The sequence below is a fragment of the Schistocerca piceifrons genome, chromosome 3 (assembly GCF_021461385.2).
Source record: "Schistocerca piceifrons isolate TAMUIC-IGC-003096 chromosome 3, iqSchPice1.1, whole genome shotgun sequence".
In the NCBI taxonomy this organism is placed as follows: Eukaryota; Metazoa; Arthropoda; class Insecta; order Orthoptera; family Acrididae; genus Schistocerca; species Schistocerca piceifrons.
Genome location: NC_060140.1, coordinates 383,298,203 through 383,326,165, shown reverse-complemented (window position 1 = coordinate 383,326,165; position 27,963 = coordinate 383,298,203). Strand labels below are relative to the sequence as shown.

Sequence of the window (27,963 nt, the reverse complement as noted above, 5' to 3'; positions counted from 1 at the left end):
AAATAAGATTTCGTAATGATTATTAACCAGTGACTACGGCGTGGACCTGTATGACGTATGTGCGCGGATGCATTGAAGGATTTATGTTATGGAAAATGATGAATTATGGGGCTACTGAATACAGATATGTAACCTAGCTGACAGTATAATCACGCTGGGATTTGCGTAATTGATGTGGGTTATCTGTTGTCAACAGAAAAGTGCACATCTTTATAACAAGGTGGCTGATCATTGAATGTAGGTGATTCATTAAATTTGATACGGAATTTCAGGTGATAATCGGCATAATTTTATTGAAGCAACCTGTTTACATACTGACGTGCAGATTATTTATGTACAAAAAACATCAAACGTGGCGAAATAGGCAAAGTAATTCTTAATACTTATCCCTGTTTATATTTCACGCAGACACTATATAAATTTATGTAGAGATGTGTATTGAATGTATGTAGAGTGAGGAGGGATTGAAAGAGTCGTTCGAAATGTGAAGACCAAGAGTGATTGGAGCTCTAGTCAATGCAAATGCCTAGAGTGACAACTGTGTGTGTCGAGGCCATGCTATGTACCAACCGCTTAGAAATCGTAAAAAAAAAAGAAAAAAAAGGCTGTTGTGGTTGACATGATGTAATTTGGTTTAATTTTTGCATCATGAGTCACCTCCCATACACCCTCCTGCGCTACCTCGACCACACTCCTTGAAAGTCTGACTGCGGCTTAATATTAGTGCTGCACATTATATTTTCTGGGAGTAATTATACTATGGAGACATGCATTTAAAAGAAATGCAAACTTCTGAAAACGATGCGTGCATATAAAGACGAGGTTTCTTAATGGACACTTGGCGTAATGGTTGGGTGTTATTGTGTTTTTAAGTAAACTGAAGTGTGACTGCCATTGGCTTCAGTCAAATTATTTCCAACATTCAAAAATTAAATAGAAATAGTACATTTGGTATTTTGATCAGTCGTCGGATGTTATTCGGATTAAATACCGAAAGTTTAGACCTCAACATTTGTAATAAACATGGCTCATTAACATAATATTTTGTTTTGTTGATAAGAAAAAACTTCACTAGTTGTCAGGTGAAAAAAAAAGAAGAAATTAGTATGTGTAATCACAAGTAAACTTGTAGTGAAGAAAAGGAAATTGCACTTTGAAAGGTATAAGAAACAAACAGTGGAGCACTGTGGTTCAATATTTAAGTGATTTCATTTGTTGACTTGTTATTCATACTTTGGTACCAGTAAACCTATAACGATGTGCAAGCAATTTATCCCTTTCCTGTATATGATGAGACACTTGTTACACACAACAAGGGTGTCAAACGCAGTGGACATAATCTCATAAGCCACACACAAATTGAATGTAGTCATTATCAGTGATTGTGTAAGCTAAGTATCAGTGCTTTTTGGGATTGATATCCATTAGGCAGTTTACTAAAACTGATAAACAGAACAGTGCTGTGTAATAATGTGAGGAAGGTAGTCTTAAGAAAATACTATCTCTGTGATTGTGAAAGAAAATTACTCTTTGTTAGTTGTGCTTATAGTGTGCCTTTCTATGCTTGCACTACCATTGCTTGGAATTTTCCCAATGAATCTGTTACCCTTATGTCCACATAACCAATAATCTTGTTTGTTCCCTCTTCTTATTGCTTTGTTGGTACACTGTATGTAGATAGCTATGTAATTGAAGATTCTGAGATAGGTGGTGGTTCACTTCAGCAATTATTTTTTGAGTATGTCTAAGAGTACCATTAATTATATGAATATAATAGAGGGAAACATTCCACGTGGGAAAAAATATATCTAAAAACAAAGATGATGAGACTTACCAAACAAAAGCGCTGGCAGGTCGATAGACACACAAACATACACACAAAATTCAAGCTTTCGCAACAAACGGTTGCTTCATCAGGAAAGAGGGAAGGAGAGGGAAAGACGAAAGAATGTGGGTTTTAAGGGAGAGGGTAAGGAGTCATTCCAATCCCGGGAGCGGAAAGACTTACCTTAGGGGGAAAAAAGGACAGGTATACACTTGCACGCACGCACGCACGCATGCGTACACACACACACACACACACACACACACACACATTTGTAAAGGCCATGTGCGGATGGATGTGTGTGTGTGGTGCAAAAGCTTGAATTTTGTGTGTGTGTTTGTGTGTCTATCGACCTGCCAGCGCTTTTGTTTGGTAAGTCTCATCATCATTGTTTTTAGTACCATTAATTAGTTTGTGGAATGGTGATTTTAAAATCAAAAACAGTAATGTGGTGCTAAAAAGTTTAATGACACGGAAAATGGTTTCCTTTGAGCTTTTATGTCTAGAACAGGAATTGCAGGGTTTAGACACAAAAAATTATAAATGCTGGTACATGGACCGTTTGTCCACAATAAATTGACTCTTCACATGGTGGCGGTCAGCAACAGCAGGAGGTATCCCTTGCCCCTGCATTGGGACTCCTGCGTACAGTAATACTTTGTAGCTAATGGCTGCAGCAGGATATTCAAGCATTTGAAACAAAGACCTCTTTGATCCACCAAGAAATGAGACTTCAAAAATTAAGAAGGCCAAAAAAAAAAAAAATGGTTCGAATGGCTCTGAGCACTATGGGACTCAACTGCTTGCGGTTCCAGACTGCAGCACCTTTAACCGCACGGCCACTTCGGCTGGCTAATTAAGAAGGGAAGGCACTTGTTATAATTATGTTTTGTTAATTTTTCTGTAGTCTTGTCCTGCTGTGCTTTTTGTTCCAGTCACCAGCTTGTGTGTCTTTTACACATAATTCATGTTGGACACTTTCAAGTGAGCTGTTTCTCTTATTTCTGAGATCAATTTTCTTATAAGTGAATCAAATATTTGAAGTAAAACATGTAAGCAAAAATATGCATTTTTGCACACAGCAAGACAGGTGGGATAATCAGAAAAGAATGTAGTGGATGACAGAAACAAAGAAAGATCTGCTAATTCTATTGGAATTAAGGATGCTGTTCAATTTATATAGTAACATGATGAAGATATATTACAGTTTAACATCTTGGCACAGAGGTTATGTAATATTCCAATATTCATATTTTTATTTAATTCTTTTTTGTTACCACTTTTATCATTGAAAATTTGCTATTAAATACATTCGTAACTGCTTTCCCAGGTTAAAGTAGTGGCATTTATTTTCTCCTAGAGCACCAATATTTGTTGGTGAAACTATAGTATGAAATTACAATCATATTGTGTTAGGGACTTCCAAATATGAAAGGAAATCTACATGATGCTGAGAACCTCACTGGTGAACACTCACACACCAGTATTCCCTGAAATGCTGAAAGGCATACACTTCTGAGTGTGGCTTATCCCACAAAAATTTACTTACAAAGTTTCAAGAACCAGTTTTAAATGTAAAATCTAGAAATTTACTTCCAGCATCCTACTTACCATCCCTAGAGGCAACAAAGACAAGATTAGACTCATTACAGTGTGCACAAAGCAGTCTTTCTTCCTATGCTCATTATGTGATTAGAATGTGAAGCAGCCTACCACGGTATTTTGTTTTATTTTCTCTGGATGGACCCCACAGACTCGATAATCCCCATTGTTGAGTATCTTCTACTATTCACTTAACTCAGTTTTGCAGAGTACAGCCTTAGTTTATGAGACTTTAGACATATGGGTAGTACAAATATTATTCTGCTATACCAGCATAGACAAAAATTGGAAACAGAATGACAGTGAATGTAAATGTTGCATTATAGTAATTGCAATCTTAAAAATTTTGCCTTTATAACTAGTGATAATAAGTGTCAAAATTTGTTGTTGAATCTCCTGAACATTTCATTTGGTTAGATTTTTCTATGCATTGCAAATGGGACTCAGAGTTCCTGTGGCTGAAATTCCTGCCGATTTTTGCCTTGCAGTTACACTGCAGACCTGCAATATCCAGTGTGATGAGGCTTTCTGCCTAAGTTGTATTACTCTCTTGGCTTACACTGACTGAAATGCCTTATGTTAGCAAGAGTAGATAAATTTTTCAGTAGTGTTTCCATCACAAGTGAACAAAATTTACTGATTCATCAGCCAATGGAAGGGATTTGTCCTGAGTATGGTGTAGGACAGTTGTGAGCATAGGAAAAAACTTAGGCTACTAATCCTATTCCAAATTGGAAGAAACCTTAATGTGTGGTACAGCAACAACTGTCCTCTGTATCTGCCTTTGATGTAGATCTATGTAGAAGTAAAAAATCTCCAGATATTAGAAAACATAGTAAAAAGATACCATATTTGTCACTGGTCTTACACATTTTCAGAATATTTAGACTCCCATATGTAAATTTCACTTGATTCTGACTTTTGTATTAAAAAGTTCTTGAATTAGGCAGCATTTAAATAGCAAATATTGCTTTAAATTATTTAAATGTGTTGATTGGAGTATTAGATTAAAATAGCAAATGAGTAGCGTGAAAGGAAGGGCTATGGCTACTTTCAGTGTAGCTGTTTTCTCCTAATACGCACTTAGAAATATAAAATCTAGATCACTGCTAGTCGTAATTTGTTATTAGCATACTTTACAGAAGTAACCTTCAGTGGCTGCTTCTGTCTGTTAATGTGTAACTTAACTTTTTCCACATTCTTGAAACCCCTCATTTGTAAATGGATTTGTAGAAAGTAGTATGTAAATGAAAGAATGAGAAATACGGTACAAGCATGCCTTGTAGATGTCAGATGGCACTGTGTTGACTTAGGAGAGGTATTGAAAGGGGGAAAGGATTAGTCTCTGGGAAGCAGGTTTCCCTCACCATGAAATTTCATCTTATGCTGGGGACATTTCCAGGATCAGAAGGGTTATTTCACCACTGTAGCACTGAAATTGGAGTGGGTCATATTCCAATGCAGACTGGATTAGTGGAATCATGGCTTTGTTTCCTTCCATTATTTATAAATTGAATAAGACTTGAGCTATTATGGATAATTTACACCATAGTTGGCATGCATAACATACGCTGTTTGGGCGAGTTCCAATCTATAGTTATGATCCCACACATGTTGCATGCTGCAATTTTTGTCACTATCTGCCCCCATGTGGTGTTAACCAGTATAATCAGCAAATACCAAATGATAGTTGCGAGTGCTATTGTCACTATGTGCAGTCTTGACTCCTACATATTGAGAATGATATAAACAAAATTTCTATATTGTTGAAGTATTAGAAGTAGAATTACTATCTCCTCAAATTAACAGCTTGTACTGTATTTCAGCTGTTCGGTGCTCAGATACATGCGATGAGAGGTTACATGGCCTTACAGGATAAAACTTCCTTGGTGCACACATTTGGTAGAAATTAAAATTTCGTGTATTGGTCATGCTTTTTATATGTTTGGTCAAAAAGTTGTTGGTTAATAGACCTTAGGGATCCTAGTTGATGCTTCGTGAACTTTCATACAGTCCTCAGAAACATATCCAGATCAACTTTGATTCCACACCGCAGTGTTTTGACAGTGAAATTTCAGTTGTTCAGACTTTAAACCATACAGAATTTTTTTTAAGGAGCTTTGATGGTGTACAGTTTCATAATCCCTGGTAATGTTCACTTTATGTGCCTAATTTGTTCTGCAGTATTCATTTCAGTCATCTTCAGTCTTCAAGTATTCTGTATTTGTCTTAAAACTGAAATTGTCACAAATTGTAAAATATGATAGAAGCAGAGACAGAAACAAACAGATGGGTAAGAAGAAATACAAAATTTTAGCTTATAATGGTGATGGTTACAGAACTGGATGATGGCACCACTTGGTGGTTCAACACGTACTGCCAGATTCGTGAAAGGGGCCAACAGAGATGCCCAATAGTTTTTTTTTTTTTTTTTGGGGGGGGGGGGGGGGGGGGTTGACTCTGTGGAGCAACTTTATTCAGGAGCATGGCGTTCACCAATACGGTGTTACATGTATTTGGAATAGCCGCAAACAATAATGCATGTACCCTAATGTGTTTTGTTCTTCATTCACTTCTACAACCAGGTCAGCTGACTAGAATATTGCCCAGAATAGACTGATTTAAGGACTTTATCTGAGATAATGTTTGTAGATTTTAATCATTCAGGTTACATTTTTAACCACGTGGAGCCCAACATGGGGGACTTAATTTTAAATTTAAAATTATTTTTTTCCCTAGGCTTAATTTTTGAGAAGCAATTGCCCTTGATTACTGCAAGTAGAAGATGCATGGACCAGGGGAATTTACAGGGTCTTGGTTTGGCTATGGTAGTATTATTTGTAGTGATGGGAAACGAGATCACATGACTCAAGAACTTCTCATTGCATTTCTTGAAATATGTGCCTCATATGACTCCAGGGGATTAAGTATGATTCTGCAGCCCTGTAAGAGACAGAGGGTAACAGCAGGCTTGTATGTTGGGGAGTGGGCCTATAGGTTGGGTATCAGTGGGTGTGACATTCAATTTATTTATTTTGGTTCCAATTATGATGAAGAATTCTGCCTCTGAAACTTACTTCCAGTGTATTTATTTATTTATTTACAAGCACCAAGGTCATGGAACATGTCAGTACATGATATTACAACATAAAACTAATAACAGATAAAAGTAAAATGTTTATGAACCCAAAATAAGTCAGTCCATAAGTTTTTGAGAGGCCAATGTAAAAATATCCAGACTCGTGAACAGGGGTCGACAAGAGGTTCGTGAACTTGCATCACTTATTGCCCGAACCACCTGTTTCTGAGCCAAAAGTATCCTTTTAGAATGGGAAGAGTTACCCCAAAATATAATACCATACGGCATAAGCGAATGAAAATAAGCAAAGGAGACTAATTTTCGTGTTGAGCGGTCACTTACTTCAGATACCGTTCGAATATTAAAAATGGCAGCATTAAGTCTTTGAACAAGATCCTGAATGTGAGCTTTCCATGACAATTTGCTATCTATCTGAACACCTAGAAGTTTGAACTGTTCAGTTTCACTAATTGCATCTCCACTGTGTGAAATTAAAACATCGGGTTTTGTTGAATTGTGTGTTAGAAACTGTAAAAACTGAGACTTACTGTGATTTAGTGTTCGTTTATTTTCTACAAGCCATGAGCTTACGTCATGAACTTCACTATTTGAACTGAGCCATTGTTGCACACAACATCCTTTACTACAAAGCTAGTGTCATCAGCAAACGGAAACATTTTTAGAGTTACCCGTAACACTAGAGGGTATATCATTTATATAAATAAGGAACAATAGTGGCCGCGTCACTGATCCCTGGGGCACCCCCCCCCCCCCCTCCTCCTGCTCTCCTTCCTCCCCCCCCCTCCTCCTCCCCCCATTTGACTATACCCCACTCAGACTTCACATCACAGCCATTCTCAACACTGTGAATAATGAACTCTTGCTGTCTGTTGCTAAGGGAAGAGGTGAACCAATTGTAAGCTACTTCCCGTATTCCGTATTGGTCCAACTTCTGGAGCAATATTTTGTGATCAACACAACCAAACACTTTAGTTAAATTGAAAAATATGCCTGCCATCCGAAACCTTTTATTTAACCCACCTAGTACCTCACAGAGAAAATAGAATATAACATTTTCAGTTGTTAAACTACTTCTAAAGCCGAGCTGTACATTTGATAGCAAATCATGTGATATAAAATGATCAATTACCCTTTCATACACAGCCTTTTCAATAACTTTAGCAAACACTGATGGCATAGACATATGTCTAAATTAATTCTTACATTATCCCTTTCTCCCTTTTTATAAAGTGGTTTTACTACTGAGTACTTTAATTGTTCAGGAAAGTGGCCATTCGTAAAAGAAAAATTACAAATATGGCTAAATAAAGGCCTAACATGTGCAGCACAGCACTTCAATATTCTGCTAGGCAATCCATCACTTCAATGAGAGTAGAATACATGAAATCTGGTAGGCCTGCAATGCCAGACACAGTGTGATTAAAATTCAGTCATATCCTGTAATGTGTATCGTTTGTTTGGTACGATTAGGGAAAAACTGTACGAAATGCAATATTGGTAGTGAATATTTCACAAATCCCAAAAAATAAAGTGCAAGGACATGTTTAGCTGCATAAAATAAGTTTTGAAAGCCAAACTATAATAGGCATGATTTATACCATTTAAACAACCATAAAATATTTTGAGGCAGTCAGGCATAAACTGGTAGCTCTTTCTGTTTGTAAGCTACTAGTTAATGTATGACTAATGACAGTGTGTTGCTAATTTTTGGAAAGAGAAAGTTGTTTTTAAATATGTGGTTCAGGGATAAAACCTTTATATGTTGTCATAAGTATGGTGTACTTTCAATTATATTTCTGTGTAATAGCCTTCTGAATCTCTGTTCTATCTTATGATACATCCATTATTGTAAAACGTATTCGGGCACATAGGTTTCTCTCTCTCTCTCTCTCTCTCTCTCTCTCTCTCTCTCTCTCTCTCTGAGGTGTTGTTCAAGAAAAGACAGTTTGTCTTCACTCAGCATGCTCCGATGACAATGCTGTATGCTAACAGTAAATGTTGCTCAATGTTACTGTGCACCGCTGACACCAGTTGTTATGTACAAGAATGGTCCATTCCCCATTGACACTTTCAAAACCAGGATGCCCAATCACGATGATGAGCAGGATGTTGCATGCAAAGAATTAGCTCAGAGGCAGTCGAGGAATCAGAAATGCATAGATATCAACACCATATTTCATTTAGCAAGATCTCATACAGTACCTGCAGGCACCGTCTCGATGGTGTGTGAGACAACAGGTGACAGAGTGCGCCTCACCAAAATACGAGGTGACTTGTTTGGCAGCAGTCGGGACAGTATTGCTGCATGGGAAGGTGGCTTTGCTAGAATCCCAGTACGGACAGCCTTGCAGTGCGTGGCTACATAAGGCACTCCTCCAGCAACAAGGAACCAGTCAGCTGGCAGATATGGTGGGTCAGGTGCCAGATGCAGCCAGGTGTGGACTGCAAGCCCAGTACCCCTTCGAGATACCTAGGAGCAAGTTGATGACAGCCTAGTGGGCACCCGAGCCAAATGGTGCCTGTAGGTAGTGGAGGCAAGGGCGAGTTGAGGATGAGGCTGGATTACCAGCATTGAGCTGATGGCTGGCTGACGTGGAGTTCTTCTTAACATGGGCAGCAGTAAGACACAAGTACCACTTTGTGAGGAGTGGGACACGTCTCTGGTCATATATGTGGCTGAGGCATTACAAAGTACGTCGTCAGGTTGTGGCATGAGGTAACTCCTCTCACCACTGTGATAGTCTTGTGTCTTGCACCATGCCACCTCAGCATTATTACAGTCCAAACAGCTCACCTGATCATGGGTTGTGAAGTCTGCTAGGAAGGGTATTGGCACAAAAATTAAGATACAGAGAGGAGGAGGAAGAGGAGATTAGTGTTTAACATCCCATTGACAATGAGGTCATTAGAGCTCGGATTAGGAAAGGATCAGGAAGGAAATTGGCCATGCTCTTTGAAAGGAAAATCCTGGCATTTGCTTGAAGCAATTCAGGGAAATCGCAGAAAACCTAAATGAGGATGTCCAGATGGGGGTTTGAACCTACGTCCTCCCAAATGAGAGTCCAGTGTACTAACCACTGTGCACCTCACTCGGTAAGATCCAAATACGCTAAGTTTGTATTTGCATTATTTGATCTAATACACAGTGAAGCAGAAATTGTTCTATTCAACTTTGTGTCTCTTGTCTTTCCTTGACTAAGCATTTATTATTCTGGGTAGAAAATTAAGTTAAGACAAACCAGAAGCTAATTCAATGAAAAAAATGGAGATAGCTTTGCTCAGTGGATGGCAATAAAAAAGTCATTACTGTGTGTGAATGGACTTGTTTCACTACAATTTTGTGCAGATGTTCTCGCAGACCAAAGGAAAATTCAGCTGTTTAAGTCAGTGTATTGATATGAGCAATAGTTAAGTGAGAAAGTTAATTTTGCACATGTAACAGTCGCAGTTGACACCGTGACAGCTGTAACTGGGTGATACACAGCATAACCTGATAGCCGGAATTCCGAGGAAATAGTTATCACAATGGCAGTGATTTCTTACCCAGGTGGAGAGGGCAACACAGTTCAATAACTCTCAGCATACTTTATGTGATCGTGGAGAATTTGGCTATTTTTCTCAAGACTCTGGAACAAGACAGATTTCTCTTCCTGTTTATTTGTGGATATGTGATAACCTCCCATACTAAATTGCTGCTACTCTGATGTTTTCCCAGATAGCGTCTTTGGGTTGAATGCCACTCATCTTAGCAGTTTGTGAACCAGCATCATATATATTTCTGGAACAAGTGAAAGGCCATCACAGCAGATAAGTTATCGGGTCACAGTTTCGTTGTCCTATTAACAACAAAACAGTTTACCCACTAAAACATTGAAGATGTGCTACAGAATGTACAGAACAAAGAAAACTGTGGAGTTTCTTCTAGATAGAGAGTAATGTCTGAATACAGGGAAATAACATAATTGCTGAAGCACTCAGGGATCTGGTGGAGGAAGCACTGTGATTTGCTGTGCAGGCCTAGAGCCTGCTACCAACTATCTGTCGCATAGGGTTGGGATGTGATGGGAAAATGAGTGGTTAGAACAACAATCTACATTTCTTCAGATTGACAACTTGATCACAATAGATACCTTGCCAGACATGTGAACCTTCAGATGCTACTAAGAACAGAAAATTGTGTGATGATACAATTTCCTTGTATATGAAGAAGACTGCAAACAAATGAACATAATGAAAAACACATTTGTTACAACATACGAGTATGTAGTGTTTATTTCTTTAAGAACAATTTCCAGTCTTAATGCAGACTCTGGTGGTGCGCCCCCCCCCCCCTCCCCACACGCACAGGCTGAGTCACTAACTATTGCCACCAAGAATAACTCTGAAAGTATGACAGGAGCTGAAAAGTTTGTGGGGCACAAAAGTTGCATGAGACAACGGGGGCCCTAACATGACGGTGGGTTTTTGCTGCTAGGTGGGGTCGCTTCAGAGATATGAAGGTCAACTTTTACAATCATCAGGCACCAGAAAAATCCTGTGTTCTTTGGAGAAGGGAATCTGATGTGTTATGTTGCTGTCATCTGTGTTCTTACTTCCAGAATAGGTTCAGGAGATTACATACACTTTTACCTGACCCTTCTGAAGGCTACTATTCTTTACAAGAAATCTCTAGAAGCATATCCTCAAACATTCTCAGTGGGGCATCTGTGGATGTCTTCCCATTTTTATTGTTCTCTTTCCACTGCAGCTGTACATCAGCTGTTCTGTTGGGGTAATCATGACAGACTATCTTGAACAAAGAACATTGCCTTACATCTTACATAACGAATTATCACCGTCTCTGACTTTGTCATTAGTAGAATACGTAACATCCATGGTACAGAGACCATTGCAGCGGCACCAGTGTTGATTTCGACCATTCAGGGCACATTTTAAATCCAGCATTGTTGCAGGTCAAGAAGAAGCTCGAAGTGTGAGTTATGGTCTTCGTATTTGCAACCTTGGATGGATTACTGCTGCTAAATTTTTGGATTTTGAAGACGCTGCTGTCTTAAGTTCGTTGTTGCTGTTCAGCCTGAGGGGATTTGGTCTGCCACAGGACTAGCTCCACAACTATAGCTGGAGTCACAAACGATGGCCGGCGAATTCAGGCTTGTTCTGTGCGCCAACGTCACGATTTCTCCGACAGCCAATGAGCGTTCAGTAGTGTTCTGAGCGCTCTGGTGTGAATGTAGTACGGAGTGCGAGCATTAAACTTCATCGTAGCGAGTTATTTACTGAATTTTTATTGTATTTTTTCCGATTTGTCATCGATGACGGTGATGGCAACCAACAAATTCTACGTAAGCAAGCAAAGACATAATTTGCAGGATATACGTCTTCTTCGAGCGCACAGCACCTGTATGCGGTTACCGTGATAGTCACGTGGAACCGGCAACAATGCGAACCACCTCCGCGACATGACCTGTGCGAACCGCCGTCGTTCATGAATCATTGTTGTGAGGCTAGTGAACCGCCACGATCTGTACAGTGGATGTTGCTGGTAAATAAAGTGTAGAGGTCCTTGTTCCAGACACATTCATGTACGTGACGTACACGTCAGTGTACCATTACGATTGCAAACTTTCAACATCCACAGAGAAATAACGGAAAGTGTCAATAACACTAAGTTCAAATTTCAGAAAGTGACCAGTTGAAGAAAACTGCGCAATCACCGAAAAAGCTGGCACAAAAAGCAGTGAAGAAGTGAAATCAGTGAATGTGTCCAATCCCAGTCAGACTGCAATCTCTGCTGACAGTGAAATGAGAAGCGGTTGTGTACGTGTAAAAAGGAAAGCAAACACTGAAATTTGGCCGCCTCAAGCAAAGTATTTCAGTCTATAACAATCAAAAAAGGAAAAGATTATTGACGTAATAATATAACAGTACACTGATGGACGGGCTTTCAAATTTGCATTACGGTGCGCGTAAGACAAGATCAACCAAAGTAACGATAGGACATTTCTATGCAGTCTCTCCCCTTCGGCTCGTTTGAGTTTAGTTACGAGCTAACTGCATGAAAGGGGAAAGGCCACATGGAATCTCCAGTTCATGCTCGGCCTGTTAAAACTTCTGCTATCATTTTGGTTTCTTCCATGACAGTTTCGTATTGTGCGGCTCAGTGACTCAAATGTCAGACTGTGGAACTAACAGTGTCGGTTACGACCCTGGTTAACTGTGGGATTATGCTGTCATTTATTATTTCTTCACCTCTGGCAGTTTTTATTAATGCGATAACCGCGAATTTCACCGTGGTTCGGAGTCCGCCTAAAACTGGTTTATACAATATTACTATAACTATTCTCGATGCCAACCTAATTTTGTTGATTTCTTTTGACAGTGTCGCTTTAGAGTGTTAGGATAATATAAGGTCTCTTTTGTTTTAGTCGTGCCTGAAGATGGTCATTACAGACTGAAATGGATAGTTTAAAGACAGTGTTATGTGATGAGTGGAATAAAAGAAAAAAAAAATAAAGCAAAGCTCCTCAATGTCTTTAGGAAACAACTCTCCTTAGTTCATGTTAATCATTACAGTAGGCCTAATTAATAAAATAACGCAGGGCTGGTTGTGCTGAAGGACTCCTTGGCAGCAAGTCCTTGAATAGAAAACAATGACCTGTAAAAACACATGTTTGGAAATAGGCTATTTAATGGAAGCACGAACTCTTAGATTTTTATAGTGTTTCAGTTGGAGTTCTTCAGTAACGGTGTGATGTGACGTAAAGCTGCAGAATTCTAGAATGCATATTTTCTGACTTCATACTAAAACAAATGTAACGTCACTACAGGGAAATGAATTATTCGTTAGCATTAGAAGCCATCAATTTCTCATAAGCTTTCTACATCAGGAAGTTTCAAAAAACATGGAGTTCTTCATACAGTTCTATTAAATTCGTGTTACGCCTTTTTCAATAGACTTAAATTGACCATGATTCATTAATGGATCCCAAAAGTTGATTGCGTCCCTGTGTTTCTGCACGATAGTCTCTCGACGTATCATAGATGATCCCCATGAAAATAATTATGCAACAACAAAGCACGTTTTACTAACCGAAGTGATGCACACCGGAGGCGAAATGAGCAATGCAAAACCACCTGGTTGGCGACTGGCGCCCATTGATTGTAAGATCGTTGAAACCTGTGATGACAGGTATTCAACAGTGGACATCTGCTCATGAATTCTTAATTATTTTTGAACAGAAGTGCTGTCTTACGCATTTCAGAATATAAAGTCAATTATGGTTGCTTTCTTAAACACACGCTTCTGAATACAGACGAAATGAAGCATAAACATGTTTCAAAGTGTGTGACCTATACTGGACGCTTGCATTTCTGTGCATCTTATAGCTAAGCACTGCACTACTAACACATGAAGCATTGGAAGATTCGGGCGGTAGAGACCTTTCCCTTTGAACTGCAGAAGCCCACAGTGTTACTAGCTAGTGCAGATTACCGAATTTATAATTCTGAGGGCAGCCATATTTATTGTCACGAAAACAATTGTCTCAGATTAGTCATTGTGAAACCCAGGATTTTTGTCCAAAACTGTACGGTTGATTTCCCAGAGTAGATTTGACCTTGTATTATTATTATTATTATTATTATTATTATTATTATTATTATTATTATTATTATTATAATATACAAGGTGGGTCACTGATGGTGGCAGGGATAATAAAACTGGCAGCAACCTAGAAACACTGAACATCTTCAGTCATTAAGACTTTGATATGAGGCGATTCTGATGTGGCAGTGATGACTTCGGGAATAGTAGGAAGAATAATTATTGATAGCTCGAGAACTTTTGATGGTAGTTTTATGTAGATCTTCAGTAATAATAAAATAAAATAGATCTCTAATGAAGTAGGAAACTGCTGTGATTGAAATAACTGTTACCAAAACAGGAAAATTATGTATTGCTCATTTGCGTTCTGTTTCCCGTTACAGGAGGTACTGTATGTGGACGCATTTAGAGACACTAAGCTACGTAACTTCTTTGTAGGATGACGTCCGACCTTATCCTTCTGGTGATGGCAGAATTCTGCTGGACAGACTTCCAGTCTAATAGGGCGAGTTATGTGATGGCGAGTTACGTGGTGGCGTCGGCATGTCGCGACGTTTCGATGAGTTTCGTACCCATCATCCTCAGGCGAGGTGTCGGGATGCTGCGCTGCACATATCTATCTATATACCGGTAGTTACTTGACCGCTGTCCTCTTCTGCAGGGCGCGCCGGTGGTGGGGTATCGCGGCGCGGCTCTGGTACGGACGTTGAGTCCTGGTCGCTGTAAATTCTGTCCGCGGACACCGCTACCTTCAGAACGGAGCGTTCCTGATGCATTTCTCAATTGCGGAATGCTACGCTGCGCTAAGTTGAAATCCTCTATCTCGGTTGAGCAAATTGTTGTGGAGACGTATTTCCACTGCTTTCTTGAAGACTGAGTCCCAGAATCCGTTGGCACTGCCTGTCTTCTTCGTTTTTTCAAAGACGAAGGTGTGCCCTCCATTAACGCTATGCTCTGCTACTGCGGACTTGCTTATTTGCCCTTAAGTGCACGTTTCTGATGTGCTCCGTACAGCGATGTGGTATACACCGTTGTATTTGTCCGATGTGTGGCCTTCCACATTCACACTCGATACTCTAGATGTCCGGCGTCTGTAATCTTAAAGGGTCTTTAGTCGAGCCAAGTATGTCCTTTAACTTTTCGCGTTGCATGGAAGAAGGCTTTTACACCGTGCTTTTTCAGTATTCTTGCGATTTTGGCTGTTTATGGGCCAGAATAGGGCAGGAATGCCACACGATTAGCTTCGTCTTCTTCCGTCTTGTCCTCCCGCCTTTTGTCTGTCCGTAACTCGCGTCTTGTCTGCTTCTCTCTGTAGTCGTTTTTTCGGAAAGCGGAAAGTTTCCTGCAGATGCTGCAACTCCTGTGGCACCCCCCCCCCCCCCCCCCTTTCGCGCAGATGGACCTTGTTCTATGTACCAAAGTGTTCAGTGCCGAGTTCCGTTGTGCTGGATGGAGGCAACTCCGACCATAAAGATAAATGTCCGTGTGCGTCTTTTTCCTGTAGACCGAGTGTTCCAACGTACCGTCTGGATTCCTCTTGATTTAGATATCCAGGGAGGTTAGCCATACGTTCTTTTACTTCCGTGGTGAACTTGATATTTTCATGTATGCCATTGAGATGACGTAGAAGCTCCTACAGGTTTTCCATGCCATGTGGCCACACCGCAAAAATGTCGTTAACGTATCTATAGAACGTCTTTGGTTTTAGGCGGGCGAGTTATATCTGCAAGTGTATCCTTCGTTTCATAAAAGCCCATGAAAGTCGCGATTCACGATCTGATACCTCTATTAAGTCGCTGTGAGTTCACAGCTGCTGTATTCATTATCCATACCTCTTGTGATGAAGAATTAAGAGGATATCGAGCTAATGCAGAATCCTTTAGGCGTGTGGAAACTGGATTTAGATGTGTAACAGCTTCGCTCCAGAATAATAAACTAATAACAGATCACAACAAAATCCTGTTTCAAATATGGTATAATTCAAACATACCGCTGGTTTTCCCAGGCCGATGGACATGGTTTGGCATCGACTTTGGCAGGCCAAACTACATTACTTACTGTCCTGGAGAGCAGTCGTGACCTGCAGAGCGCATTATTTTCCGACAAATCAGTATTTTTTGTGGTAGATGATAGTCCAGTTCGTTTTGACCACCAATACAGGATGAGGCCGATAAGACAGGCCACTCAAAACATGTCCAGGCTGGTAAATACATCTCTGTGCGTTTTTCTCTAAATTACAGTGAACAACATGTTAAATTTTCTTAGCGACACAAGTAATTTTCAACGTTTATAACTACCAAATTATGATGCAAACTTCATTTTTTTTTTCATGTTTGACGGCTCAGTGGAATAACAGAATAAAAGTTCACTGCCTTAAAACACACAACATACAATTTCAAGTCAGTGACTAAATTTACAGCCGCGCGGGGTTAGCTGAGCCGTCTATGGCACTGCAGTCATGGACTGTGCAGCTGGTCCCGGCGGAGGTTAGAGTCCTCCCTCGGGCATGGGTGTGTGTGTGTTTGTCCCTAGGATAATTTAGGTTAAGTAGTGTATAAGCTTAGGGACTGATAACCTTAGCCGTTAAGTCCCATAAGATTTCACTCGCATTTGAACTTCATTTACAGAAGATAAATAAAGCGCAAAAATTGTTTTAGAGCGTTTCTTAAAACGTCGTTAATAAAATATATTGTGTGGACACATAATCAATAGTTTTTTTTAAATTATAGACTTTTTGAAATATGTGTTCTGTCCTGCTCAAATCATCCTTTATGAATTCATAAGCTGAATAGTAGCACAACAGGTTATGTTCAAAATGACCACAGGCAGCGACAGTACACACTTCCAGTCTGCTATTGAACGACTACTGCACCGTGCTAGCATTTCAGCAGAGATGTCCGAGTGGGCTGCAGTAATACGTCATTGCATTTCATCGCGTTTAGTTGGTATGCCCCTGTAGACATCCTCTTTCAGCTTCCTCCCCAGAAGGAAGTCTACGGGCATCGAATTCGGGGAACGGACCAGTCAAGTTACAGATCCTTTGCAAATGATATGGAAACAATTCGTGAAAACATGCTGTAGAGCTTGGTGCGCTAGATGGTCTATTAGTAGGCTGTGATAACTTCTGCGCGTTTGGTATTTCGTCTGTGAAAAATGGGCCTGTGATCTGTTTCACCATCTTACACCACACGCCTACACTCCATGGATGCTGACGTTCCACCTGATGAAGCCAATGGGGATTTTCAACCGTCCAATTGTGTGTGTTTTGGTGGGTGACCTGTCCATGATTGGTAAATACGGTTTCGCCACTAAACAAGACGCGTGATAAATCTGGAGTATAGTGCATTAATTCCCATGTCCAAAAGTTAATACAATTCTCATAATAGTTTCCATGCAGCTCTAGGACAGAGATGCGATAGGAATGGAACCTATATCGATGTAGAATGCTTAGGACACTTGGATGACACATGGCATTTCCTATATGCAACTGCCCAGGAGCTAACATGCGGATCAACTGCAAAAGCAGCTAGAACATTAAATTCCCCCTCTTCTGTTGTCACTTGTTTCCTTCTGATACGTTGTCGAGGTCTTACACTACCACTTTCACGGAACTGGTTGAAAAGTCTGATAAATAATTGCCGAGATGCATGACGTCTGTTGAGATATCTTGGAGCATACACTGCACAAAAACGAACTGCATGATGGATGTGTGTGATGTCCTTAGGTTAGTTAGGTTTAAGTAGTTCTAAGTTCTAGGGGTCTGATGAGCTCAGATGTTAAGTCCCATAGTGCTCAGAGCCATTTGAACATCTTTTTTTTAACTGCAGTCTTCGTAAACTATCTACACAGCATGAGCATGTAGACTTTTCCTGCATTGGTAAATCCCATCGTCCACTCACAACCTACTGCTTGTACTTCAAACACTGTCAAGCAAGTCGCAATACACTCAAGGAACACACAAGCACACTGTAAACAAACAAAACAACATCGTGCCTAGCAACTACCTAGGTTGAATGGCACAAACAAGGGTTGGTGTAGGTACTTTCCAAAGTACGATATCTCATAAACAATTCGCACTACAATCCTGCTACAAACACCAGTGACATTCTAACTTAGCCTACTTTTAGTCTCTTCATATCAATAGGCACTGTTCCATTTAATAAAATGTCGTTTGCATAAAAAATACTTTCTAAGTATTATTACAATGTCTTGATTGGCTGATAATATGACCCTCTGACTGCCAGTCCATTCTCTGTAAACCACATATCAGCAGTACTTCTAATTTGTGCAATATTTGAGGTTCAAACTTCAGGTGATTTGCCGTGCATTGCAGAGTTCGAGCACAAAAGTTTCAAACAACGGGTTGACAACATGTTGTTGTTGTTGTTGTTGTTGTTGTTGTGGTCTTCAGTCCTGAGACTGATTTGATGCAGCTCTCCATGCTACTCTATCCTGTGCAAGCTGCTTCATCTCCCAGTACGTACTGCAACCTACATCCTTCTGAATCTCCTTAGTGTATTCGTTTCTAGGTCTCCCTCTACGATTTCTACCCTCCACGCTGCCCTCCAATACTAAATTGATGATCCCTTGATGCCTCAGAACGTGGCCTACCAACCGATCCCTTCTTCTAGTCAAGTTGTGCCACAAACTCCTCTTCTCCCCGATTCTATTCAATACCTCCTCATTAGTTATGTGATCTACCCATCTAATCTTCAGCATTCTTCTGTAGCACCACATTTCGAAAGCTTCTACTCTCTTCTTGTCTAACTATTTATCATCCACATTTCACTTCCATACATGGCTACACTCCATACAAATGCTTTCAGAAACGACTTCCTGACACTTAAATCAATACTAGATGTAAACAAATTTTTCTTCTTCTGAAACGCTTTCCTTGCCATTGCCAGTCTACATTTTATATCCTCTCTACTTCTACCATCATCACTTATTTTGCTCCCCAAATAGCAAAACTCCTTTACTACTTTAAGTGTCTCATTTCTTAATCTAATTCCCTCGGCGTCACCCGATTTAATTCGACTACATTCCATTATCCTCGTTTTGCTTTTGTTGATGTTCATCTTATATCTACCTTTCAAGACACTGTCCATTCCGTTCAACTGCTCTTCAAAGTCCTTTGCTGTCTCTGACAGAATTACAATGTCATTGGCGAACCTCAATGTTTTTATTTCTTCTCCATGGATTTTAATACCTACTCCGAATTTTTCTTTTGTTTCCTTTACTGCTTGCTCAATATAGAGATTGAATAACATCGGGGATAGGCTACAACCCTGTCTCACTCCCTTCCCAACCACTGCTTCCCTTTCGTGCCCCTCGACTCTTATAACTGCCATCTGGTTTCTGTACAAATTGTAAATAGCTTTTCGCTCCCTGTATTTTACCCCTACCACCTTCAGAATTCAAAAGAGCGTATTCCAGTCAACATTGTCAAAAGCTTTCTCTAAGTCTACAAATGCTAGAAATGTAGGTTTGCCTGTCCTTAATCTTTCTTCCAAGGTAAGTCGTAAGGTCAGTATTGTCTCACGTGTTCCAACATTTCTACGGAATCCAAACTGATCTTCCCCGAGGTCGGCTTCTACCAGTTTTTCCATTTGTCTGTAAATAATTCGTGTTAGTATTTTGCAGCTGTGACTTATTAAACTGAAAGTTCGGTAATTTTCACATTTGTCAACACCTGCTTTCTTTGGGATTCGAATTATTATATTCTTCTTGAAGTCTGAGGGTATTTCGCCTGTTTCATTCATCTTGCTCACCAGGTGGTAGAGTTTTGTCAGGACTGGCTCTCCCAAGGCCGTCAGTAGTTCCAATGGAATGTTGTCTACTCCGGGGCCTTGTTTCGACTCAGGTCTTTCAGTGCTCTGTCAAACTCTTCACACAGTATCAGATGTCCCATTTCATCTTCATCTACATCCTCTTCCATTTCCATAATATTGCCCTGAAGTACATCGCCCTTGTACGGACACTCCATATACTCCTTCCGCCTTTCTGCTTTCCCTTCTTTGCTTAGAACTGGGTTTCCATCTGAGCTCTTGATATTCATGCAAGTGGTTCTCTTTTCTCCAAAGGTTTCTTTAATTTTCCTGTAGGCAGTATCTGTCTTACCCCTGGTGAGATAAGCCTCTACATCCCTACATAAAATTACGTTTTTCTTAGCGTTGTGAACATGTTGAAGTTGATTTGCTACAAAGAAATAGGGTTTGCTGTGAAATAAGGTAATCGGCTCACAAATAACAATGTATTTAGATTTATTAAAAGTGGCAACATGAAAAAGAATGCTCATAGAATCATACCGGTGTCGGAGCAGTGCAAGCAGGTCGGTCTAGCCTGCGAGTTGCCTCCAGCTGCGCACGTGTTTATCTGACCAGCGTTACTGGCGTGATGATGCATAGCATTTGCACCCGTGGTCCAGCGAAGGTCTAGTTTCCGAGCGACTCGCGATCGCAAGTGCAGCTAAAAGGTTCTCAGTGTTACACTGACGTCACAGGTCTATGTAAATAAGAGCCAAGTCTCCCTCTGAACACGCTTTAGAAATCTTTTGCGTATGCTTCCAAGAATAGCACAGGATGCATTGTTCCTAGCGATCCTAATGGTACAGCCCGTCCCACATGCGAGACGCCTCTGACCGCACATTCGTGTTCACCAGCCACTGCGTCTACCTGGCAGTCCAGCGCAGGCCTAATTGACAAGTGAGATATGTCTGCATAGCGATTCACCTGTGCAGCAGCAGCTAAAAGGTTGTCAGTGTTACAGTGATGTCTCATGTCAGTATAACTAACAGCCAAGACGCCCTCTGAATGCACTATAGAAATCTTCTGCAGTGCTTTCAGAAACTGTTAACGAAAATATTCCAGAATAACACCAAATCCATTCTTCCTGATGCTCCTAATGGCAGAGCCCGTCCATCACGATATCAACCCCTCATAGAAACAATAAAGTTTCGCAGAAATAGTTAACGGTCGCTTTTGTTGCCCTAACAGGACCTGCTTACGAAAATAGCTCAGAATAACACCGATGGCTATCGTAAGTGCAACTTGTTCGTCTAAAGTATAGCGACACAGCCCACCATAATGGTGAGGGGGGTACACATGTGATGACATGATGCAGACTACACACATCCTCAATACCCCCAATTTCTTAAAAGTGGCGACATGAAAAAGAATGCATATAGAATCATACTGGTGTAAATGATGTAATGTGATGTCACGCAACTGAATGCGAAACAGTCTGTCATACAATAAATAAAGTATTTCATTTGTGTATAGAGGTGGAATGGGACCTAAAATTGAATCTTGGGAGACCCCTTGTGAAATTGTTTCCTATTTTGAAGCTTAATTTCCTGTCTGTGACGTTAAACTAATCTTTCTCTTCCATTGGTCAAGTAGGACCTGAACCATTATAATACAATGCCACCTAATTCATGCTGTCCAGTTTAGAGTATATCGAACGATAATTCACTCCATGAAAGACCTTTGATGAGCTACACAAAGTTACTGTGGCATGCGGAGAGTTTTCTAGAGATGAGATAATTTTTTTTTTCTCAAATTTCATGTTCTTTTGATTTTTTGAAACTGTAACTGACTTTTTGAACTTTCATTAAATTTTTGTATGATTTTTGAATTTAGATTGCGACAGCCTTTTCAAATACGTTAGACTGTGCTGGAAGAGGAGAGATTGGACAATAGTGTCACTTATGTTCTTTTGTTATGTTCTTTTGCTCTTTTCTGGAATAGTGGTTTAAATACTGCGGGTTTCAGAACATCTGGAAAACAACTTTATATTGTGGATACTGGCTGCACCATCATTTTACCAACTGCTTTTCAATAATTTGTTAATTGAGAGACTGCAGCTCCAAAGGTCTCAGATTTGATCTGCGAACAGCTCTAGGATTTTTGTCACTTATCACTTCTTTCACATCTGGCAACGTTTGTTAATGTGAGAAAAGTTAAGTGGCACCATTATTTGGAGTCCACGTTAAACTGTACCCCTCTATAATCGGCTGGTTAAGTCAGTTCAAAGATCGAAGGATACCATTGGTTAAGGAGCGTTCGTCAAACGATTGTCAATTACATGGTTAAATGTGGTTAACGGAAATCTAAAATGTACCGAAAAGTGCTAAAGCGCTGTTTACTAACCTCGGCTGGAACAAACAAGCTCATTTACTATACCGGTCTGACTCAGTTCATTACATTAAGCTGGCACTGCAAACCTAGTGAAAAAGGATGAGGTAACTTACTCAACCTAAGAATGTCGCCATCTCCAGAGATGGAGAGGCACCAAACAAAATCAAACTGAATGACGGATGAGTCTTCCAAAATGGAATCCATGGTCGCTACTCTTCCAGTTACTTTTGAGAGGTTTAATATGCGGTTGAATTCTCTCTCCGATTACAACACTGATCAGTTGGTGAAGAGTCTGTATTATATTCCAAGTACAGAGTATTGCAGAAAGGATGATATCGCTATTATCAAAGGAATCATGTGGTGGTATCAATGTTATAGTGTAAATTGGCGATGTATTGTGAGGTACAAGTTGGTATCAGTGTCATAGTGTAAACTGAGGATGTATTGTGAGGTAAAATTCAAGAAAGATTGAAAGAAGCCGTGAGATAGACTGACATAAATATCAAAGGCAGTTCAGTACAACACATTGTATCTCAGCATTTCCGTCTTCGGTGGCAGCAGTGGGATTTACTCCAGGGTAGCTCGACCAATGGGGATGCACTCGACCTCCCTCTCCACCATCCATCACCCTGTCTCTCGTCAACAGCCATCACTAGTCAGTCTGTGATCTGAGGTTACCATGAGCTCCATAATTTGCTGTAGGTACCACTTTCTCTCTGATTAGGATCAGTTCCACGTTTTTATTTCTGCACGTACATATGTATCCTGAAAGAACGTGATAATGATTCTTTCATTTTGTTCCAGTCAGCTTCGATGAAGATGTAACACCCATCCACACAGTTGTGTGGATGGGTATTGTTGAAGAAGAAGAAGAACAAGAAGAAGAAGAAGAAGCAATATCTACTGTGGAGTTCATTGGAGGTAAGTAATCTAGTTGCTGCATCTTCAGTCGACTGATATACAATTCCAAATAAATAACTTGCGGTGGTGTAACTTTTTGTTGCTATCCGCAGGGGAGCTCTTCTAATCATCAGGGGAAGAAGAAGAAGAAGAAGAAGAACTGGAGGTGGAACTGGTTGATGGTGAGTGCATTTCTTTTTAAATTTTTTTCCGAGCTAGTTTGCTTTTGATGTCCTCCATGCAGCGTCCATTATTGGTTATTCCTAAGTCTAGGTAGTTGAATTCGTTAACTTAATCTACTTAATGACCAGCAATCCTGATGTTAAGTTTCTTGCTCACCTCATTTCTGCTGCTTCTCATTACTTTCATATTTCTTCGATTTACTCTCAAGCCATATTCTGCGCTCCTCGGGCTGTTCATTCCATTCCGCGGATCATGTAGTTCTTCCTCACTTTCACTTAGGATAGCATTACCGTCAGTGAATCATATCATTGATATAAATTTCAACCCCACCTCTGAACCATTCTTTTATCTCCATCACTGCTCACTCGATATACAGATTGATCAGTAGGGCTGAGGACTACATCCATATCTTACACACTTTTTAATCTAAGCACTTATTATTACCTCTTGGCTCTTGCATATGTTGTATATTACCCATCTCTCCCTATAGCTTACCCCTATTTTCTCAGAATTACGAACATCCTGCCGCATTTTTGCATTGTCCTACGCATTTTCCACGTCAGCAAATCCTATGGACATTTACTTATTGTTTCTTTAGTCTAGCTTGCATTATCAGGTGCAGCATTGGAACTGTCTCTCTGCTGCCCTCACCTTTCCTAAAGCTAAACTGATTGTCATATAATACACTCCCCAATTATCTTCTCCATTCTTCTGTATATTTTTTTTGTCATCAAGTTGAGTGCATGAGCTGGTTGCGTGACAATTCCCTAACTTGTCAACTCCTGCAGTCTTCGGAATTGTGTGGACGATATATTTTTTTTTAAAGTCAGATTGTATGAAGTCGGACTCACATTCCACAAATCAACGTGAATAATCGAATTTTTGTCATTCCCCCTCCCAGTGATGAAATGTTAGTCCCCCCCCCCCCCCCCCAAGCTCTCTTTAATTCTCAGTCTAATACTGGATCCCATTTCTCTGCTATGTCGACTCTTGCTTCTTCTATCATGACATCAGATAGGTCCTTGCTTTCACAGCGACTCTCAATGCAATCTTTCTACCTATCCACCCCCACCTCTGCATTTAGTAGTGAAATCACCATTGCTGTCTTAATGTTATCAATACAGTGTTTAATACCAAAGAATTTGATCCTGCATACTTTCCACGTTGAAAATACTTCTGAACCTTTCGAATCATGCAAGTGTTGCAATAAATTTAACTATAAACACTCTTCTCGATGTCATCCGTGAATGAGGTGGTGTGGGATCCTACAGCCCAGGATACTGAGGATGAAGAGGAGGAGGAGATGGAGGCGGCCACTGGTAAGTGCATTACACTATTTGGGTTAGAGGACGAAACACTGAAGTTCACATTTTACTAGAGGTTAGTATCACCTGGTTCGAAATTCAGTCAAATGATTCAGTGGACCTGATGCAATCAGTTTAGCTCCTCCTTATGACAGTGCAGTACAGATACAGTTTATCACGTGAAGTAACCCCAGATGTAAAACTAGAGGCATTACAGAATCTGCACTGTAAATTCTTTGAATCCCAGTTACAACCCTCAAATTGTTCGGAGTTAGGTGAAGTGTTCATTTTAAATTTATCTTTCATTATATCAATGCTATTATTATTATTACCACCAACATAAAAATTATTCCTATACCTCGTCTACACCGAAACTGTGCATCTTCATGTCTTCCTCTTTCAGTCCAACCTATTACTCTTACACTTCGAGGCATAGGCTAAAGCAAACATATTTTTCATATAACAGAGAAAGTCGATGTTATTGAAAGTAAAGGAACTGAATATTAGGAACTGACTTCAAACTTTGGAGGGGGGGGAGGGCGGAGATAAATGCTTATAAAGTTACTTCCATAGAAAAGTAAGTGAAAAATGATGCTAATGAAGAGTGCGTTTGCTGCCCTGGACGCCTTCGTTACTGTGATATTTCATTTTCTGGTGCTGCAACTTCATTGACCTAACAGATGATGCACTGTAACTGCCTCGTATGTATTATGTAGTGCACATGAATCGGGTAAATATGACTATCCCTAGATTTCCATTTCACATAGTGTTGTTATTTTCATAAGTCATTTGAATCTCAGCACCTGATTGGTGCTGGAGTCAATAGTAGCTAAGTGGGAGATGGGTGAATTTCCTGTTTTCACGTATGTGTGATTTTAATGCATTATAGAGAAGGTATTATCTGAGTTCTTTTTTCTTTGTATACGTGTATGGCAATGCATGTTTCGAATTCTTTAAGTTAAGTGGTCTCCATGTACGATCAATCTATACTTCAATTTTCAGGTTCATCTAAATCCACATGGATACTCGGCAAGCCGCCGTAAGATGCGTGGTGGAGGCTATCCTGTAACTCTACTTGTCATTTCCTCCTTTTGATCCATTCGCAAATAGAGCGATGGTAGAACGACTGTCTGTATGCTTCCATATGAGATCTAATTTCTCATATCTTGTCTTCGTGGCCCTTATGTGCAGTGTATGTTGGCGGCAGTAGAATCGCTTAGCAGTCAGCTTCAAATGCCGTTCTCTAAATTTTCTCTATAGTGTTCCTAGAAAAGAATGCTGTCCGCCGGGGGCTTCCGTTTGAGTTCCCAAAGCATCTCGGTGGCACTTGCGTTCTGTTCGGGCCTACAGGTAACAAATCTAGCTGCCGTCCTCTGAATTGCTTAGATGTCTTCCTTCAATCCAACCTAGTACGGATCAGAGACACTCGTGAAGTACTCAAGAACAGGTCACACCAGCATCCTACATGTGTTCTCCTTTACATGTGAACCGCTCTTTCCTAAAATTCTCCCCAATAAACCGAAGTTGACTATTTGCCGTCCCTACTGCAGTTCTCACACGCTCATTCCATTCCATTTCATATCACTTTGGAGCGTTACGCCCAGATATTTAAAATGACTTGACTGTGTCAAGCAGGACGCTAGTAATACTGTGTCTGAACATTACAGGTTTGTTCTTCCTACTCACCAGCATCAAATTGCATTTTTCTGCATGTAGGGCCAGCGGTCATTCATCACACCAACTGGAAATTTTATCTAAATCGTCTTGTATCCTCCTACAGTCACTCAACTTTGATGCCTTACCGTACACTGCAGCACCGTCAGCAAACAGCAGCAGCAGACTGCCGTCCGCCAAATCATTTATGTATAAACACAACAGTAGCGGTCCTATCGCACTACTGGCGATATCCTTGTCTCTGATGAACACTCGCCGTCGAGGACAACATATTGGATACAGCCACTCATGTAGTTCTGAATTTATTCCATATGCTCGTGCGTTCGTTAACAGGCTGCGCTGGGCCACCATGTCAAATGCCTTCTGGAAATCTAGAAATATGGAAGGGCATGCTGATTTTAGCACAAGTGATGCTTTCTAAAACTATGCTGATTCGTGAACATAAACAGAAAGTTGATTATGTTTGAACTAAGAATGTGTTCAAGGATTCTGCAGCAAACCAAAGTTAGGGATATTGGTCTGTAATTTTGTGGATCCGTTATTCACATTTCTTATATACTGGAGTCACCTGCGCTTTTTTCCAGTCGCTCCGTCCTCTGTGTTGGACGAGAGAGAGAGAGAGAGAGAGAGAGAGAGAGAGAGAGAGAGAGAGAGAGAGAGAGAGAGAGATTCATGACAAATGCAGACTGGGTAACGGACCAATCCTTGTAAAATCGAACTGGGATGCCATCCGGAGCAGATGATTTGTTTGTTTTTCAAGTCTTCAAGTTGCTTCTCTATGTCTGGTATACTTATTTATGTCATCCATATGGGGGTCTGTCAGAACGTCAAGAGACTGCATGTTTGTGTGGTTTTCATGCGTGAACGATGTCTTAAACGTGAAATTTAAAACATAGGCTTTGGTTTTGCTATCTTCAACTGCCGCACCAGACTTGTCAACAAGTCATTGAAAGAATTGTTAGACTCGCTTACCGATTTTACATATGGCCTGAATTTTCTCAGCCCCCTGCCAGATCTTTTTCTAAGATGTGACGGTGGTAGTTAAATGCTTCATGTATTAATATTTTGCTAGCTGTCTAATGGCTTACGAGACCTTGAGTCGATATATAAATGTGCTTGATTCGATTATTCTTTTCCCTACAGCTTACCGACAGCAAATATCAGTCAAATTATACATCATCCTCGTTTTCCATTTATGTCGACAGTACTTGATTCCTAAACATACAGCTTACATGTGATATTGTTTAGTGCTCCTTGCAGTTACGGGTACTGATAACTGCAAGCGAGGTTCATTACAAAAGAGATATTGCCTGACACGAAGTGGCCAGGTATCTATGACAGGGTCTGCTAATACACAGAAAATTTGTTGAGGATTTCAGTGCATAACTAATATTGTGACTATGTGATGCATAGAACTAATTTCATTCTATCTTCATGCTATTAATTTATTTTTTGATTTTTGTTTCAGAATCTATACCAGACAGCCCAGCGTCGCCGTCACCGCCTCCACCACCGCAGAAACCACCACCACCACCACCACCAAGGTGGCGCATGCTCCCTGAGGAGTATGTAGATGAAGGCAATGATGTTGATGTTATATTCTCATACAAAATAATAAATATCGATGAAAAGGA

The 27,963-nt window shown here is 40.3% G+C and overlaps 1 protein-coding gene and 1 long non-coding RNA gene across 5 annotated transcripts in view; both read left to right on the top strand.

The window, feature by feature from the left end:
• Positions 1-27,963, top strand: part of LOC124788676 (UPF0489 protein C5orf22 homolog) — a 181,405-nt gene that overhangs the window by 375 nt on the left and 153,067 nt on the right. The gene's annotated exons all lie outside the window — the stretch shown is intronic.
• On the top strand, positions 36-27,963 carry LOC124790051. 4 transcript variants are annotated; one of them, XR_007016211.1, is made up of 4 exons: positions 36-237; positions 23,073-23,189; positions 23,282-23,350; positions 27,798-27,963. It is a non-coding gene; the product is annotated as an uncharacterized LOC124790051 (long non-coding RNA). The 4 variants fall into 4 exon arrangements; XR_007016213.1 differs by lacking the exon at positions 36-237 and adding an exon at positions 1,100-1,160; XR_007016212.1 differs by lacking the exon at positions 36-237 and adding an exon at positions 20,197-22,966.